This window comes from Urocitellus parryii, chromosome 9, assembly GCF_045843805.1.
Source record: "Urocitellus parryii isolate mUroPar1 chromosome 9, mUroPar1.hap1, whole genome shotgun sequence".
Lineage (NCBI taxonomy): Eukaryota > Metazoa > Chordata > Mammalia > Rodentia > Sciuridae > Urocitellus > Urocitellus parryii.
The window spans coordinates 44,581,450-44,598,795 of NC_135539.1; the positions used below are offsets into that span (position 1 = coordinate 44,581,450).

A 17,346-nucleotide genomic window follows, 5' to 3' on the forward strand; every position below is an offset into this window, starting at 1 on the left:
GTTCTTTGGCCAATCACCAGGACCAAGGGTTCTGATAGGTCAGACCACTCAGAGTGGGACCCTCTGAGGTGACCTAGCCCATGCTCTGGTTGGGGTCCAGTTTGTAGCTTTCCCAGCCTTAAGACTCACCAGGATCCAAAAGGAATAGCCCAAAAATTTGCAAAGAGGCTGATTGGTCAGTACGTGGTGACAGCTGATATTGGTGTCATTCTAACTCTGCTCAGCCTCTGTTACCCTGTACGGAATAGGTGCTCGGGACTGTTTAGCACACAGTGGGTCCTCAAGGCCTCCCTTTTGGTTGGCTGATTTTTTTTTTTTTTTAACCGATGCCACATGTGTGCCAAGTCAGTCATCTCCCGGCCAACCTGGGCAGCCCAAGGCGTGCAGACAGAGTGAGACGCAGAAGAGATTTTAATTTTGCTTTGTTTTCATAACTTAAATGAAACTACAGTCAAGGGCTCCTGGGGAAATCACTGGACTGTCCAGGGACTGGCACTAGCTTGGCTAAGAGGACGTAGTCAGGAAGACACGAGGAGGAGTCCACGAAGAGGCTGGCAGGGGAGGGCACCGGCTTCAGACCAACTGGCCCCTGCTCAGGGCAGTCAGGACGGGCCTCCCAGACTGATCGAGACCTTAGTTGAATTGCTTCACCCTCTGGACCTCAATTCCTCTCCTCTGTGCGTAGGACTTGATGATAGTTCCAATGTTCCCAGGAAGTTGCAAGGTGGAAAGATCCAGCACAGTCTGGACACACAGGAGACTGTCAATCAATGGGGATCCCCCTCCCTCTTCAGCTCTTCCTTATCTCTCAAACAGCTCAAGCTCTTTGGGGAGGGTAAATGCCACACGGCTCTGTGGTAGCAGCACAGAGCTCTAAATCATGGGCCAGAAGGGCACAGCAGTTAAGAGTCCCGGCCTTGGAGCTAGGTTACTTGGGTTCCCATCTCAGCTTACTAGCATTGTAATCTGAACTTCAGCTTCTATCTGTAGTGTAGTCATGATGATACCAGCCTTGATCTCCTAAGACTTTATAAATGAAAAAGTGGAAAGCACCCGTTGGGGGTAAAGGTCAATGGTAGAGTGTGTGCTTAGACTGCATGAGGCCCTGGGTTCCATCCCCAGCACCAAAATAAATCAGAGCTCCCAATAGATAGGAAGCTCTCAAGAAACCAGAATGCAAGCCAGCTCTTGTGTTCAAGAGGTCTCCTGCTATACTTGGTCTGGTCAGCCTCGTAGCTGCCCCGTGACAGGACCTGCCACCATGACGTGAGGTCTGCAAGGACTAGAATCTCTGGATTACCATTCCTGGCTGACCCTCACTCCACTCCTGGCCTGGAGGTGAGGAGAAACCTGACTGCAGAGGTGGCTCAGTGTACTGGGTACCATGGTTTAAATAAGCCTCCAATGTTCTGGAAATTTCATCTCCAGAAATCTTGATAATGGTAATTAGAGGTGGAGATCAATAGACGGAGATCCCTTGACTTGCAGTGATTAGAATTAGATGAGGTCACAAGGGTGGGGCCCCTAGGATGGCAGTAGTGGCTTTATTAAAAGAGGAACAGAGACCGGAGTTAGCCTGCTTGCTCTGCCTTACTGTGTAAGGCACTCCACCATGTTCTCCTGCAGCAGGAGGCCCTCACCAGATGCCGGTGCCAGGCTCTTGGACTATAAGAAACACATTTATTTTTCTTATAAATTACCCAGTTGGTGGCACTCAGTTGCAGCAACAGAAAATGGACCAGGACAGTGGACTGTGAGGTCAGACTCAAAGTAGGTCTGAATCTGTTCCACCACTTCCTGGCTCCTTTGCCCTCCAGATCCCAGTTTCCCACTAGGAATGACAATGTCCCTCTCACAGAGCTGATTTGAGGATTACAGAGGATCCCACATGCAAAGCCCTGACAAAGGAGCCAGGCCCCCCCAGAGTGGAGGCTCAGGGGAGAGTGGTTCCCTGCCCCACCTTCTGGGCTGGCGCTCTGCCCCTTCCTGGCTCTGGCACTGCCCACTGAGTTCAAAAGTGGCTGCTGCAGCTGTCGTTTCTGAAAATACATTCCCTGGCTGCTTTCTGTCTTTTCATCCAAGTCTTTCCCAAATCCTTCAACAGTCTCAAATTGGGGGTTTCAAAACACACACACACACACAAAACAAAAAACAAAACAAAACAAAAAAAAACAACTCAAACTCTGACCTCTGTGTCCCACCAAGTTGGCAAATGTCCCAGAGGATCTTGACCACTAGTCACTGAGTTAGACATTCGGTTCCCTCAGTCAAATTCACTCATATCTGACAAGATCAATAAGGGAAACAGGCAGCAATGATCAAAAGGGCCCACACTGGCTCTGGAGGCTCCTCTCGCAGCAGGATCTCACACCACACAAAAGTGCATGCAGGGGGTGTTCCATAAAAGCTCCTCTACTCACAGGCAGCCCTCATGCCCAGAGACACTAAAAAAAAATGGTTCCCATGACAACGGGCTGCAAATGTTCTATATAAATGAGTCTGTGCGCTCCTGTGTGTGTACAGAGCCACACAGAGAGGCACGGAAATAAACTCTTGGCATGATTTTTTCCTATTCCAATCACAAAATAACTCGCAAGGATTGATGGCTGGAAGGGAGAACAAAGCTTTTTGAACCAACATTTTTCCAATGGACTGGCTCTCAGTGATGCCCAACCATTTTAATGTGGGTCTGTTTTGGTTCCTGCACCTGGAATATAGTAGATTGTCAATAAATAATTGTTGAAGGAATGAATAAATGATGGATAAATGGAAGAAAAGAAAAGGAACGAGGGAGGGAGGGAGAAGAAAAGCCTGGAATATCAGGGCTGGACAGGCTCCTACTGAGTATCCAATCCCATCTTAATCCCTGTGTCTCTGTTGGAGAAACTGAGGCTCAGAAAAGAAGGATTCTTCCTCTCTTCTGCCCCAACAGAATTATTGGCAGAGGATAGTAGCATAGACCCAGGCCTAGAAATTCATGAAATACTTAATAAATATGAGTTAAATTTCTATAATAATACACATGTATTGAACAATTATTATCTGTCAGCCCTGCATTAACTACATGCAGACAGTATCTCATTTAAAATTTGCACCCACGCAAGGGATAGGTTAAAATTCCCATTGAAGCCAGGGGTGGTGGTGCATGCCTATAATCGCAACAGCTCAGGAGGCTGTGGCAAAGGGATCAGGAGTTCAAAGCCAGTCTTAGCAACTTAGCAAGGCCCTAAGCAACTTAGCAGACTCTTTCTCTAAATAAAATACAAAGGGGCTGGGGATGTGGCTCAATAGTAAAAGTGCCCTTGGGTCCAATCCCTGGCACACACACACACACAAAAAAAATGCATTTAACAGAGATGCAAACTGTTTATCCAAGAGGTGACATCACTTGACCTAAATTATAGAGTCAGTATGCAGTCGAAGGGGGAAATTAAACTCAGGACCTCTCTCTAAATCCACTGACAAAGATAATTAGCTGCCTTCTTGCAGATGTTGAGGGCTCCAGGGGTAAAATAACTCGCCTAAAACTGGAAGCTGTGGAGGAAGGACTTGAACTCACATTTTCGAACACACAGTCCAGGATTCCTTCCAGTTTCCTTCCTGCTTTCGAGAGTCAGCCATCTAACTGGGCAAAGGAAGGGGACCCCCTTCTGGCTGTCTTTGCCTCCCAGGACTCAGTTCCCCCAAGGACTCTGCTGATTCTAAGCGTCTCTTTGGGTTCTTGCGCCGCCTAGTGGTAATAGCTTAAACTTCACGAGACCTAACTAATGAACCAGCCCAAGCCCTCTTTGGAACCAGATGTTTGCCCTAATTCTCTGGAAGGAAATAGAACTGGTGCTTAGGTCCAAGTGTAGGCTCCTTGCTGTCCTGGACGGACGTGCCACACTCTCCTTTTTTCTCAGCTTCCTGACTGGCCTCCCTGACTCCATTCCAGCCTCTTCCAGTTTGTTCTCTGCATAACCAGCCAGAGAACCCAAAATGAACCATGTTATTCACTCCACTCCCTGCTGCTTATACTCCCCATAGTGTTTTCTTTTTTCTTTTTCTTTTTTTTTTTTTTTGGTGGTGGTGCTGGGGATTGAACTCAAGGCCTAGTGCATGCAAGGCAAGTGCTTTACCAACCAGCTATATCCTCAGCCACTACACTCTCTCTAGAGTCCATTTTCTGAGGATGAAGACCATCCTCCTTATGGCCTGCAGGACACAGTCAATGGTCCCCACCTCTCTCTCTCCCTGCCTCCACCCTGTCTCTCTCTGATCTTCAGCCTCCTCGTCTTCTTCCAATTGCTTGTATCTGTCCGAGCCACTTCCTAAGTCAGCCTTTACACACACAGCCCCACACCTAGCCAATTCCCTACCCTGTACCTGGAAAATTGCTAAGTTCCTGCTTGTGAAGCTGAAAGACGACTGCCTCAGAGAGATGCACTGTTTTGAACCTCTGCCTGACCCTTGCTAGGCAAGTACTCTATCCTGAGCTGCACCCCCAGCCCAAGAACGCACTTTTATATTCCCCTGCAATGCCACTCCCAGAGTGCTCTTTGGACTTGCACTTACTTATGCAATGACTGCCTTTATTGTAGTTATCAAGAACCCCATCTCACTCAATCTCACTCAATAGGGCACTCCCAGCACCAGGCACAATTCCTAGACATGTAGCTTCTCAATATTTGTTAAATGAATGAATGGATTAAAATGAAGCAAAGGAAAAACCTGATACTTAGTAAGCTCTATATGCCACAAATTACTCTAAATTATGTGTGCGTGTGTGTGTGTGTGTGTGTGTGCGCGCGTGCGCGCGCACACACACACAACTGGGGAATGAACCCAGGGGTGCTCTACCACTGACCTGCATCCCCAGAACGCCCCTCTTTTTTTGAGTCAGGGTCTCTATAAGTTGCCCAGGCTGGCTTTGAACAAGTGGTCCTTCTGCCTCAGCCTCCTGAGTCACTGGAATTACAGGCACAAGCCACTGTGCCAAAAGAAAAGCCCTTATAACCATTACCTCACATGAGCTATGACATGGCCATTATTAGCTTCATCTTACAGGTGCAGAAACAGACTCTGAAAATTTAAACTGGTGGGGCATAATGACACGTTCCTGTAGTTCTAACCAATCAGAGGATTGAGGCAGGAGGATCATTTGAGCCTGACCAGGCACTGTGGCACACGCCTGTATTCACAGCAATTTGGGAAGTTGAGGCAGGAGGATTGCAAGTTCAAAGCCAGCCTTGGCAATTTATTGAGGCCTTAAGCAATTTAGTGAGACCCTGTCTCAACATAAAACATAAAAAAGGTTGGGGATATGACTCAGTGGTTAAGCGCCCCTTGGTTCAATCCAAACCCTGGTACGAAAACAAACCAACCAACAACAACAAAAATCGTAATGCATCCATTGCTGGGCATGGTGGATCATGCATGTAATCCCAGTGTCATGAGAGGCTGAGGTAGGAGGATCAAAAGTTCAAAGCCAGCCTCAGCAATTTAACAGGTCCCTAAGCCACTTAGCAAGACCCTGTCTCAAAATAAAAAATGAAAAAAGGGCTGAGGATGTTGCTTAGTGGTTAAGTGTTCCTGGGTTCAATTCCTAGTACTTAACAAAACAAATAAATAAAAACAAAAACCTTACTATAAGGCTATTAAAAAAAAGAATGCATACAAAAACTAGTGACATCTGAATAATGTCTGTATTCTGCTTAACAGTATTATACTGGTACAGTTTTTTGAGGTGATTATATCCGGTTTTGACATTGGCTATATTTATGCAGGATAGGTAAAGGGTACATAGGAATCTTTATGCAAGTTTCTGCAACTTCCTGTGAGTCTATAATTATTTTATTTTTTTAAATTTGTTTATTGGTGCATTATAATCATACATAATAGTGGGATTCATTGTTACACGTTCATACATGCACACTATAATTATTTTAAAATAAGGATTCTTTAAAATGAAAGCACAATTTTTCTGTATCCTGATTGTGGTTACATGATTCTATACACGTCTCAAAACTCATTAAACTGTACATACAAAAAGTCAATATTATCATACATAAATTTCTAAAAATGTGGTCAAACAAAGACTTCTTCAGATTAACAAAAGCTGAGAGAATTCATTACTACCAGACCTGTACTCTATGAAATCTTCTTTTAAAAAAGTTTTTAATTGTAGATGGACACAATACCTTTGTTTTATTTATTTTTATGTGGTGCTGAGGATTGAACCCAGTGCCTTACTCAAGCCACTAGGACACCTCTACCTTAAAAATTCATAAACCAAAAGCACACTGCATTTCCAGAGGGATTTCAGAGGTCACTGTCACCGTCAGGACTTGAAAGACGCAGGAGTGGTGATTCCCACCACATCCCATTCCCCCCATCTGTTTGGTCTGTGCAGAGGGCTCAGGGGGATGAGTGTGGGTTATTATAAGGTCAGTGACTCTATTGCAGCCACCATCTAGATACGGTGTCATGATCTGGTCCCACGGTCCCAAACCATCATGTGACACACTCACACCCATCATAAGCCACCATGTGACATGCTCACCTCCATCCCACACCATCAAATGACACACTCCAATCCCCAATTCTGGCACGCAGCTACTGATCTGCAACTTGCCTTCCTTCCCCTTCCCTGTCCATCATGGCCATCACAAGGGACTTTCTTAGATCTGGAAAGGACAGCAAGACACCTTCACTGTCCTGCCTCAGGAGTGTGTCAACTCTCTAGGCCAACATCCCAACTTAGTTCACAGAGATCTCGATGACCTTCCTCTTCCACGAGGTACCACCTGGCCCATTACATGGACGTCGTCACACTGAAGTGGTGACTGTCCTACACTCGGTGATCCATGTGCATGTGAGGGTTAGGGGGAGGAAGTCCAGCTGGAATTCAGAGCCTTCTATCTCAGCAAAATATCTAGGGGTCCAGCAGTGTGGGTATGCTGAGATACCCTTCTACAGTTGCTCCATCTGGTACCCCTACATCCAAGAAAGCAGCATGGTGCCTAGTGGGCACCTCTGCACTTGAAAGATATTGTATTCTTCATTTGGATGTGTTGCTCTGACCCATTTACTGGGTGATCAAAAAAAAACCTGCGCGCGCGCGCGCTCTCTCTCTCTCTCTCTCTATATATATATATATATATATATATATATATTTCAGTACCAGGGATTGAAACTAGGGGTGATCTACCACTGAGCCACATCTCCAGCACATTTTTATTTATTTTGAGACAGTCTTGCTAAATTACTAAAGCTGGCCATGAACTTGTGATGCTTCTGCCTCAGCCTCTTCAGGTGTGTACCATCAGGCCTTGTTGAAAAACTGCTAGCTTTTTTTTTTTTTTTTTTTAGTACTGAGGATTAAACTCAGGGGCACTCAACCGCCGGGCCCCATCCCCAGCCCTATTTTGTATTTTATTTAGAGACAGGGTTTCACTGAGTGGCTTAGTGCCTTGCTTTTGCTGAGGTTGGCTTTGAACTCACAATCCTCCTGCCTCAGCCTCCCATGATACTGTGATTACTGGCGTGTACCCCTGTGTCTGGCCAAACTTATATGTCACTTTTTCTATATAGCAGGAAGAGAATGTAGAATGTTGGCAATTTTGAGGGCATATAAATGATTATTTGGTTAATGAATAGTTCCAGAATTGTGTGTGTGTGTGTGTGTGTGTGTGTGTGTGTGTGTGTACATGTGCTGGGGATGGAACCCAGTAGGTCTGACTACTGGGCTACATCCTCTTTAGAATCTGAATGAGCCCCAGGGACAAATACTATCTTGTAAGGGACATCTGTCCAGGGGCAGTGACCTCCAGCCTTCTTTCCTGAGATAGATAAGGGGATTTCAAGGTGGGGGTGGAGGAGGCCCCAATCCCTTTTGCAGCCTCCTCTTCGCATAGATCAGGGAACTCCGGGGGCTCCCGGTGCTTGGCTGGGCAGAAGCCACCAGCTTTCTCCTAGGTCATGATCCCGACACACCCCAAACCCCACTGTGTTTTGGAGGCACCTTCTCTGAGCCCAGCAAGCCCCAGAGGTAAGCCCTCCTGCAGGACTGTTTCTGTGACTCTTGCAGAAAGCCACGCCTCATCCTGGGGCGGACGTCACATCTGGGATGTGACCATGCCTGGGCCACCCTGGCCATCAGCTGCCCTGGGTGACAGGTGTGTGCTGTTGGTGGCTTCTTTTCCTTCTGTTCAGAGGCTGACCACAGCTGATATGACATCTGACACTAGAGCCCTGCGTCTTGCTGAGGTGGACATTAGGGTCTTGATTGATGTTGCCTAATGCAGACTGCAGAGTGGCCAGGGGGCTCTGCACTCTCCAGGTGCTTTGAGCAGAGGAGCACCCCAAAGAGGAAACCCATGACCTCCACAAGAGGCTTTGCAGAGATCCAGGAAATCCAACGGTCTTCCTCTTTGCTCAACCCTTTCAAATCTCCCTCTGCAAGCTTTGGTTTTGACCGACCTCTAGACTCCTGCATCCAGCCACCACTCATCGATCCACTCTCAACCATGCAGACTGCCTCAAATAGTCATTTGCCTACACTCATAAAAATCAGTCTGTCTCCTTGTGTTTTAGAATTAAAATGTGGCCACTCCCTGGATCCTGAATTTGACCTTAATATAAACTACAATTTGGGACCACATGTTCCTCCAGCAGGACACTCAAGAGAACGCGGCATTCTGATTTTGAGGATGCCGATCACTTGGTTCACAATTTACATTTGTTGGAAAAAATCTGCAAGTTTGTGCATTCCCATTACCACTTAATATGAGTGTTAAGTTCAGGTTTACTCCATTCTGTGTACCCTATTCACCCAAAGGGGAAAACCTCTCCCGTAATGGCGACAATTTATTTTGAAGGTTACAGGGACTGTGATTTACCACTTCAACTGCATTTTTTCTGAAGCTTCTCTCTCCAACAAATCCATTTCAGTCAAAACAGCCATCAGCAGTTATGCAGTAAATGAGGGCAGAGGCAAGACGTGAACCCAGGACTTCTGAACCCAGGACTTCCGTCTCCAGAGCCCATGTGCTGATTCCCTAGAACATTTCAATTCTTTTTTCCTTTTGGAGATGTACTGAGGACTAAATCCTGGGGTGCCACATTAAGCCACATCCCCAATCCTTTTTACTTTTATATTTTTGAGACAGGGGCTCACCAAGTTGCTGAGGCTAGCCTCGAACTTGCGATACTCCTGCCTCAGCCTCCTGAGTGGCTGGGATTACAGGCGTGTGCCACATCAGACTAGAGCACTTCTAATAGTGAGAAGATGTGCTTCCTGCCATGGAGAGGCCCATCTGTGTCCCATCTCACTCCTGATTAGTCAATGACATAACCTTCTGCTGTTCAGCTATGTATAACCAAGGACGGATTGGCGCTGCCGTCCTGGCTCCCGCTGCCTCACGCCAGCCCTGTGATCCTTCATTTTTCACAGAACCCGCAGCCAAGCCTAGGCCAGGCCCGGCCCCAGGCACTGCCCAGTGTGTCCGTTCCCAAGCAGGTCCCAACAGAACGAACGGGCAGATGTTCACTACTGGAAAACACGAAAACAGCAGACAGATGTAGCTCCACTCGCAAGGCCCTGGGGTCATTCCAGCCCCCCCCCCCCCAGTTTAAAAATAAATAAAAGCAGAAGAGAGCAAATGCCAAGGAGCTTGCATTGTTCAGCCTGGAAATGGAAACTAGGACCAGGGGTGTGGCCTAGGGGCAGAGTTCCCACCCAGCAGGTGTGAGGCCTTGGATCTGAGCCCCAGCCCTTCAAAAGGAAACCAACATTGACACAGACAAATTAGAATAGAACCAGCAAATAGCAGAGGAGGGCTCTGGGCTGCAGGTGTAGCTCAGGTCCAGACCTGCCTCGCATGCAGGAGGGCGGGATCCATCTCCAGCACCTCCCCCTGCTGGCCCACAAGGTGGTGCAGGTTGAGTCTGAGTATTTCTAACCATTGGAAGTGAGTGGGGGAGGGAGGGACTGGCCTCCAATGATCAGCAATGAGCTTGCGTTCTGTAAGAGCACCCTTAGCCTTGGGTGGCAAGGCAGCAGGGTCCCTGGGCCCAGAGTTAGAAGTCCACCTGGACTGGGGGCAGAGACCTGGACTCTGCACTCGGGTCACCCAGATTGCTTTGAACCCTGGGCTTCTTCAGAGAAATTGACTACAGATGTGTCCTGGGGTGTTCCCAGCCTTGGAGAGGATGGAGAGTCAGGCTCCTGATGACCTGGTGACCCAGTGAGCTCCTAGCACGTGCCAAGTCCTTTCCATACAGTTTTCAAATCTCCATGCCAGACTGGACCAACTAGTCATACTTTGCTCAGAGACACTGGTGTTCACAAGAGAAGCCATGTGCCCAGTGAGACCCAGACTAAGAGCTCTGGGTGGTACGGGCAGGAAGATTGTCAGCGGTCCCCTGGTATCCACAGGATATTAATTTTTTTTTTCTTTTTTGGTACTGGGGATTGAACCCAGGGAGTCTCTACCACTGAGCCACATCCCTAGCCCTTTTGCTTTTATTGGGAGACTGGGTCTGACTAATTGCTGAGGCTGTCCTTGAACTTGAGATACTCCTGTGTCGGCCTCCTGGGTCACTGGGATTACAGGCGTGTGCCACCACACTCAGCCCTCCTTTTATCTTTTAATTTTGAGCCTGATATAAGAGGTTGAGCCTGGTATAAGGGACTGAGCCGGGCACTTTACCACTGAGCTACAGCCCTGCTCCGAGGAATAGAATACGCAGGAGGATGTCAACCTGGGCCCTGGGGAGGAGCCTAACACACTGGCAGGCTGGGCTTCCTGCCCCGTGGGAGCCACTGTCATGTAGGAAGCTCAGCCCTCCTGAGACCACCAGGCTGAGAAGGAGGCCCTGGTGGGCATCAGGCCACATACAGAAGAGGACCAGAGGGCGCTGAGGTACATACCAGCCACTCAGGAGGCTGAGGCAGGAGGAACACAGGTTGGAGGTCAGCCTTAGCAACTTAGCAAAACCCTGTCTCAAAAAATAAATAAATAAACAAGGACTGGGGATGCAGCTCAGTCATAAAGCACCCCTGAGTTCACCTCATACCAAAAAGAGACCTCCTGAGGGGAGGTCCTACTCGTGGGAGCAGAGACGTTGTTCCTGATGTGCCTCTCAAATTCCCGAGCCAGGAACACTGAGCAACGGTTCCAGATCTACACGGCCCAGCTCAGGTGTGTCCTATGGCCCTGGACAGCTGGAACATCCCAAGTCCTAATCTAAGCCAAAGTCCCATCTTGGCCTCAAAGAACTGGTGGGGCTGGGCGGTGTCTAGGAGGTACAGATGCAGAGTGCTCACCCAGCCCTGCGAGGCCCTGGGCTTTGGTCCCAGTTCTACAAAAATCCATAAAACAAAACCAGGCGCCAGGTGGATCTTAACAACTGGATCCCACACTTCCTGCTGAGAAGCCTCCAATCCCTCTAGGTGTTTCCGTTACTCTTGGAACAAATCCGAGCCCTTTCCCATGGCCTCTGAGGCCTTGCAAAGAGACCTGTCACCTCTCAATGCACCGCCCAGGGACAAAAGTAGCTCCAGAATATGCCAGGCCTTTCTTGCCCGGGGCTCCTCTCCTTCCCTCCAGCCTTGCCTGGAGAGGGCGGGTCAATTACCAGGCTGAGATGACTTCCTAGGTCCACTAGGGCCTCCTGCCTGACCCTGGGCTTTTCTTTTTTCTGTCCTAGTTCCTGAGCCGGTTTTGACCACCTCTGGTCCCAGCTCTGGGAACACGGCAGGTGCCGAAATCCAGGTGCCTGGGCCTCAGCAGATGCTCGCTGAGGGAATGCAGCTGCGCTGATAGGGATTCTTGGTGTGCTCCTGACAGGCAGGGGCTGGTGTGGGTGGAGGGGAGACAAGGTAAAGGGTATTTCCAGGGGATCCGCTCAGCAAACTGGCTTAAGAAGATTGTTAACAAATATGAGCTGGGGTCTGAAGCCAGAGAGCAGCTTTGACCACCAGCCCTCGGAAGGCCGATTTTTCATGTCTGAAGCCGCAGAGGGTGAAAGGAGATTTGGGAGCAAGAAATGGGGGCCAAAGCATGGATACCTATCATCATGGCTGCCACCACCTAGAGTCTTTCAGTGTCAGGGTTCTTCCTACAGGGGCATTTCCCAGGCAACGCTGAGCCCCAGACAGCACCAGGGCCCTTTATCCTAAAAAAGCATCGTCTAAGGAACAATGACATTTTAAAGAATGTTAGATAACAGTCAGGCATGGTGGTACATGCCTGTAATCCTAGAAACTGGGGAGGGTGAAGCAGGAGGATTGCAAGTTGGAGGCCGGCCTCAACACTTGAATTTAGCAAGACCAGAGCAACATGTTAAGACCTTGTTTAAAAATAAAAAATAAAAAGGACTGGGGATAAAGCTCAGTGGTAAAGGGCTTCTGAGTTAAATCCTCCATACAAATAAAAGTGGGTCAGATAACAGTTTTAAGTGGTGGCTCTTTTGGACTAATTTATGCTCTAGGCCCTAACACACTAGACTGAAAATCAAAATGTAGTAACCCATACTATACTCAAACAAAAATTAAGCTTATATAGGATCTTTGTAGGAATCAGGATAGAAAGAAGACAAAACTTGAATTCCCAAAGAGTCTGTTTCAATGGCATGACACTTTTTTTTTTTTTTTTAAGATGGACACAACACAATGCCTTTATTTATTTATTTATTTATTTATTTTATGTGGTGCTGAGAATCGAACCCCGGTCCTACTGGTGCAAAGCGGGCGCTCTACCTCTGAGACACAATCCTAGCCCCACATGACAAGTTTTAATCCTTATCTTTTTTGTGCAATCAAAAATTTAATAAGAGGGATGTGGATGTTGCTTTGTGGAACAGTGCTTGCCTGGCATGCATGAAACGGTGGGTTCAATCCCTGCTTAAAAAAGAAAAATTACTAGCAAAAATACTATTTTTTTAAATGTGTACTGTAGATGGATCCCAGCGGTGCTTTACCACTGAGCCACATCCCCAGATCTTTTTATTTATAATTTATTTATTAAAATAAATGACACAGGCTTTGTGCCACCTGAGTCTTTTGTTTTAATATTTATTTTTTAGTTTTTTGGCGGACACAACATCTTTGTTTGTATGTGGTGCTGAGGATCAAACCGCACCCATGCCAGGGGAGCGCGCTACCACTTAAGCCACATCCCCAGCCCTCTTTTTATTTTTTATTTTGAGACAGGGTCTCACTAACTTGCCCAGGCTGGCCTTGAACCTGCTATCCTCCTGCCTCAGCCTCCCAAATTGCTGGGATTATAGGCTTGTGCCACTGTGCCAGAGCAGCAAACTACTCTTTTTACTATTTACTTATTTTAACTAGATTAACTTCTTGCTTCATTAAGCCCCATAGGATGGAAGAAAACTAAGTCCAGTATTTAAAATGTTTCTCTTGATTCTAGATGTAAAGATAATTTAAAATTAAAAAGAATTTCTGAAAAATCAGTCTGTTTAGAATCATAAAAAATTGAACACATGTATATGGAACACATTTAAATGAGCATGTAAATAATTAAATTATTATTAAGTTTAATTTTTTTTTTCTTTTGGGTACTAGGGATTGAACTCAGGGGCACTCGACCACTGAGCCACATCCCCAGTCCTGTTTTGTATTTTATTAGAGACAGGGTCTTACTGAGTTGTTTAGTGCTAAATTGCTGAGGCTGGCTCTGAACTTGCGTTCTTCCAGAATGCTAGGCAAGCATTCTAGAACTGAGCCACACCCCGGGTCCACCTCCCTGTCTGTACCTATGTTTTGGGGACTGTGATTGGCCCTCTCCCAGCCCATTTCTTGAGGAGAATTCCCATTTTAAGCTGCCCTCCTTTGTGAATGGTGGTCAGAGAATAGGGGAAAATTTTTTATTTCTCATTTATTTCTGGATTTCTCTTTTTCTTTCTTTTTTTTGGTGATTCTGGGGGTTGAATCCAGCACCTTCATCATGCTAGGCAGGCGCTCTACTGCTGAGCTGCACCCCGTGCCCCATGGTACCTTGGTTTATAAAAGAACGAAATTTCGGTACTGCCAAATGTGTTTATCTTCTTTATGTTTTTCTTTTTGTGGTTTTTAAAAGGTGGCTTTGCTGGTATGAGGTTGTGGCTCAGTGGTACAGTGCTTGCCTAGCTCATGTGAGGCTCTGGGTTCCATCCTCAGCACCACATGAAAGAAATAAAGGGGAACTGGGGTTGTGGCTCAGGGGTGGGGCACTCGCCTAGCATGTGCAAGGCCCGGGTTCAATTCTCAGCACCATATAAAAATAAAAAAATTAAAAATAAAGGTATTTTAATTAAAAAAAGAAAAAGAAATACAGGTATTGTGTGTCCAATTACAGTAAAAATAAATGCTAAAAAAAGGTGGCTTTGCTAATCCAAAGTTATAAACAGATTGTTATATTTTATCTAATACATTTATAATTTTAGTCTGTTTAGGTTTCTAATGCATAGAGAACTTACTGATGTACACAGTAGGAAGGAATTCCATCTAAATTCAGTTTTTCTCAAATGGATCCCCCAACACCATTTATTAAATGGTTCATTTCTCCACTCACGAAGTGCTTCCTCTATCTTACACTAATTCCTATATATGTGCAGGGTTGTCTCTGGCTTCTGGTCTATTCCAGTTTGGTACCTGTTCCTAACCTATAGCAGCTCTCATTTACCATTGCTTTATAAATATTTACATATGGAATATAGCTCCTTCATTGTTTCAATTTTTTTTTTTTTTCAGAATTGTCCTGATTGTGCTTTTTCCCTTTCATGTGAAGCAGCTCGTCAAATTCTATGCAAAATGATCTTGGGGTTTTGGCTGAGAGTACGCTGAAATCACACATGAATTTGGGGAGAGCTGGCATTGAATATTACATTGGACTTTTCCGCCCACCAGCAGGGTGCTCAAGGGCATTCTCTGATGGTCTTTGGTAAAGTTTCTCAGTTTTCTCTTCTGAGGTTTTCCAAGTTCTGGTTGGGCTCTTCAGTGGACCAAACTCTTTACAAGTTTAAAGTCTGTCCTAACCCCCTGCTCCCTCACCCTTTCAGAGGCCTCTGCAGGCCCTTCTGCTTACACGATTGTTACAGATTGCTTACTTTTTCCAGCTGTTCCCAAGTTACATCCTGTGTGTTTCCACATGTGTCGGGTGAAGTCTGAAGGGCCAGGCTGGGGTTTCAAGTCCTGTTTGGGGGGAGAACAAGGTTGGGCGAGGATCTAGGAAGATGAGGACGGCAAGGGGCCCTGGGACCCCAGCCCAGGGAGGAAGGAGCCTGTCCTTAGTCCCTGGGAGGTGGCCTGTCTGGAGGGAGGGCATCTGCAGGCCCAGGGCTGGGGGAAGGGTGGCTAAAAGCTCCCTTCTTGGGAAAAGGGTGGGCAGCAGCCAGCTCCTCCATCCTGTGCCTTCATATGTGTGTGTGTGTGTGTGTGTGTGTGTGTGTACACGCGCATGCGTGTTCTGCACACGTGGCATCCCTGGGGCATTGTTTCTAGCGGCTTCTCACGTTTTCCAAGCAAGCGGCCTGGGTTCAGAACCCAGCTCAGCCACTTCCTGCCCTGCAACCCAGTGTCCCTGAATGACACCTCCTCTGAGCATCAGGGCTGAGAAATTCTCTGTCCCACAGACTGTGAGCTCCAGGGGAGGCGGGTGAGAACTCTTGCACATGGCTGCACTCCAATAGGCACATGACTCATGGCGGGTCTAAACAGAATTCACGCATCCATCCTGCTGGGGAGGGGTGTGCCCTCTGTGCAGAGAACATTCCAGCCTGAAGGACAAAAGGGACCCAGAGCCTCAGTGGGAAAGGGCTTGGCCTGTTTGGGCTCCAGAAAGAAGCTGGAGGCCTGGGGTGTGGCTCTGTGGGGCGCTTGCAGCCTGAGGCCTGGTTAACCCCAGCACTGCCCCAGACAAAACAAACAGGACACAACAGGGTCAAACACAAGAGGTAGGAGCCAGTGACAGAGAGGGGCCTGCTCTTTTAACAGGCTGCTCTCCTGAGGACAAGAGGTGGAGGGGAGGGGGCTCTCCCAGCTGCCCCGAAGAGAGACACTGGGGCCTATTGGCCTCGCAGGCCCCTTCACACCTCATGGGGACAATCTGAGCTCAAAGCATATCACTCTCTCTGGCATCCTCAGTCGCCCATGCCTGATGGTTACCAAGACAGAAGAAGAGAGTACATTGTAGGTCTTATAGCCAGAGAAACGACCTACTCCTTTTAAAGACAGGTAGAGTCAGGCCGGGCTTGGTGACCCACACCCGTAACCCCAGAGACTTGGGAGGCCAACACCTCAATCTGTCGTGTAGGCCACTGTGTTTGTGGTACCCAGTTACAACAGTCCTAGTAAACTAATACCCTCTGGAAGGAGAGGAAAGCCTGTGTGAGCCCCCCCATGCAGACCTGAAGCTTCCTAGAGGAGGTGATGGTGAGTGGGGCACTGAAGGATGGTAGGAGTTCACCAGGTGGGGAAGTCAGAACATTCCAGGCAGCAGGAAGAACACATGTAAAAGCCAGGGGAGGCTGTTTTTTGGACCTCTTTGAATTTCCTGCCTGCCCTGCCCAAGCATCTGAGATCCAGAAACTCTTTTGCTCTGAGATAATGGAAAGATGACATTGACCAGGGAGCCCCTTGGGCCCAGGCCATGAGATGCATCATTCTCACGGGTAAGGGGTGCACACAAGCCTGCCCATGAAGCCCGGCTGGCTGGGGGGGTGCCGGCTAGGTGGGTGCAGGCAGGAAGAAGCTCCAGCTGTTCCTCAGGGTCCAAAGCCTCTTCCTAGTGAGGCTAGGGTGGGCCGCTCTGGGCTGGCTGGGGCTTTCTTGTGGTTCCAAAGGATGCACAGCACCCTGGAAGGACACTCACACACAAGTGGCTCTCGATACAAGTACTTAATTTAAATTACAATAGTGCCACACAAAACTACAGTAGCACGAAACATAATACAAAAAATAGATTCCCACCTCCAAACCCCACACCCATGTGCCCACAGAGAAGCAAGCCCGAGGCTCCCCTGGTCTTGGGAGTGCAGCTGCCCATCTCCCCTTGGCCTTGACACTGTGGAGGGGCAATGGGAGTGGGGACGCTGCCTCTGCGTGGGCCTGGACTTCTCCCCCTGCCCCCGCACATCCTGACGGGGAGTGCCATCTCCATTCCCTCTGGCTAGACTCCAGCCCAAGACACTTGTGTCTGTCTGGTAGTGCTGACAGTTTCCTGGACCACCCTTCCCTGGGGAAGGCAGGAGGGTGGGGCAGCGAAGGAAAAGGCCCACCTCCCAGGTGGCTGGCTCTAGATCCTTCCCTGGTTCCTCCTTCTCTTTCTCCCAAAGAGCTCCCAGGCCTTGAACTTGTGAGGAAGA

General features: G+C 47.9%; 1 protein-coding gene across 3 annotated transcripts in view; it reads right to left on the bottom strand.

The window, feature by feature from the left end:
* Positions 1–417: 417 nt before the first annotated feature.
* Positions 418–17,346, bottom strand: part of LOC144256944 (endothelin-converting enzyme 1-like) — a 30,172-nt gene continuing 13,243 nt past the window's right edge. For 2 of the 3 annotated variants that reach the window (XR_013344341.1, XR_013344339.1), the window contains 2 exons: positions 15,091–15,175; positions 418–744 (listed from right to left, as the gene is read on the bottom strand). The gene's annotated coding sequence lies outside the window, so the exon portion shown is untranslated. Of the gene's footprint in view, positions 745–12,565; positions 15,176–17,346 lie in introns of those variants that run through there. The other variant, XM_077802846.1, reaches the window with a different exon arrangement.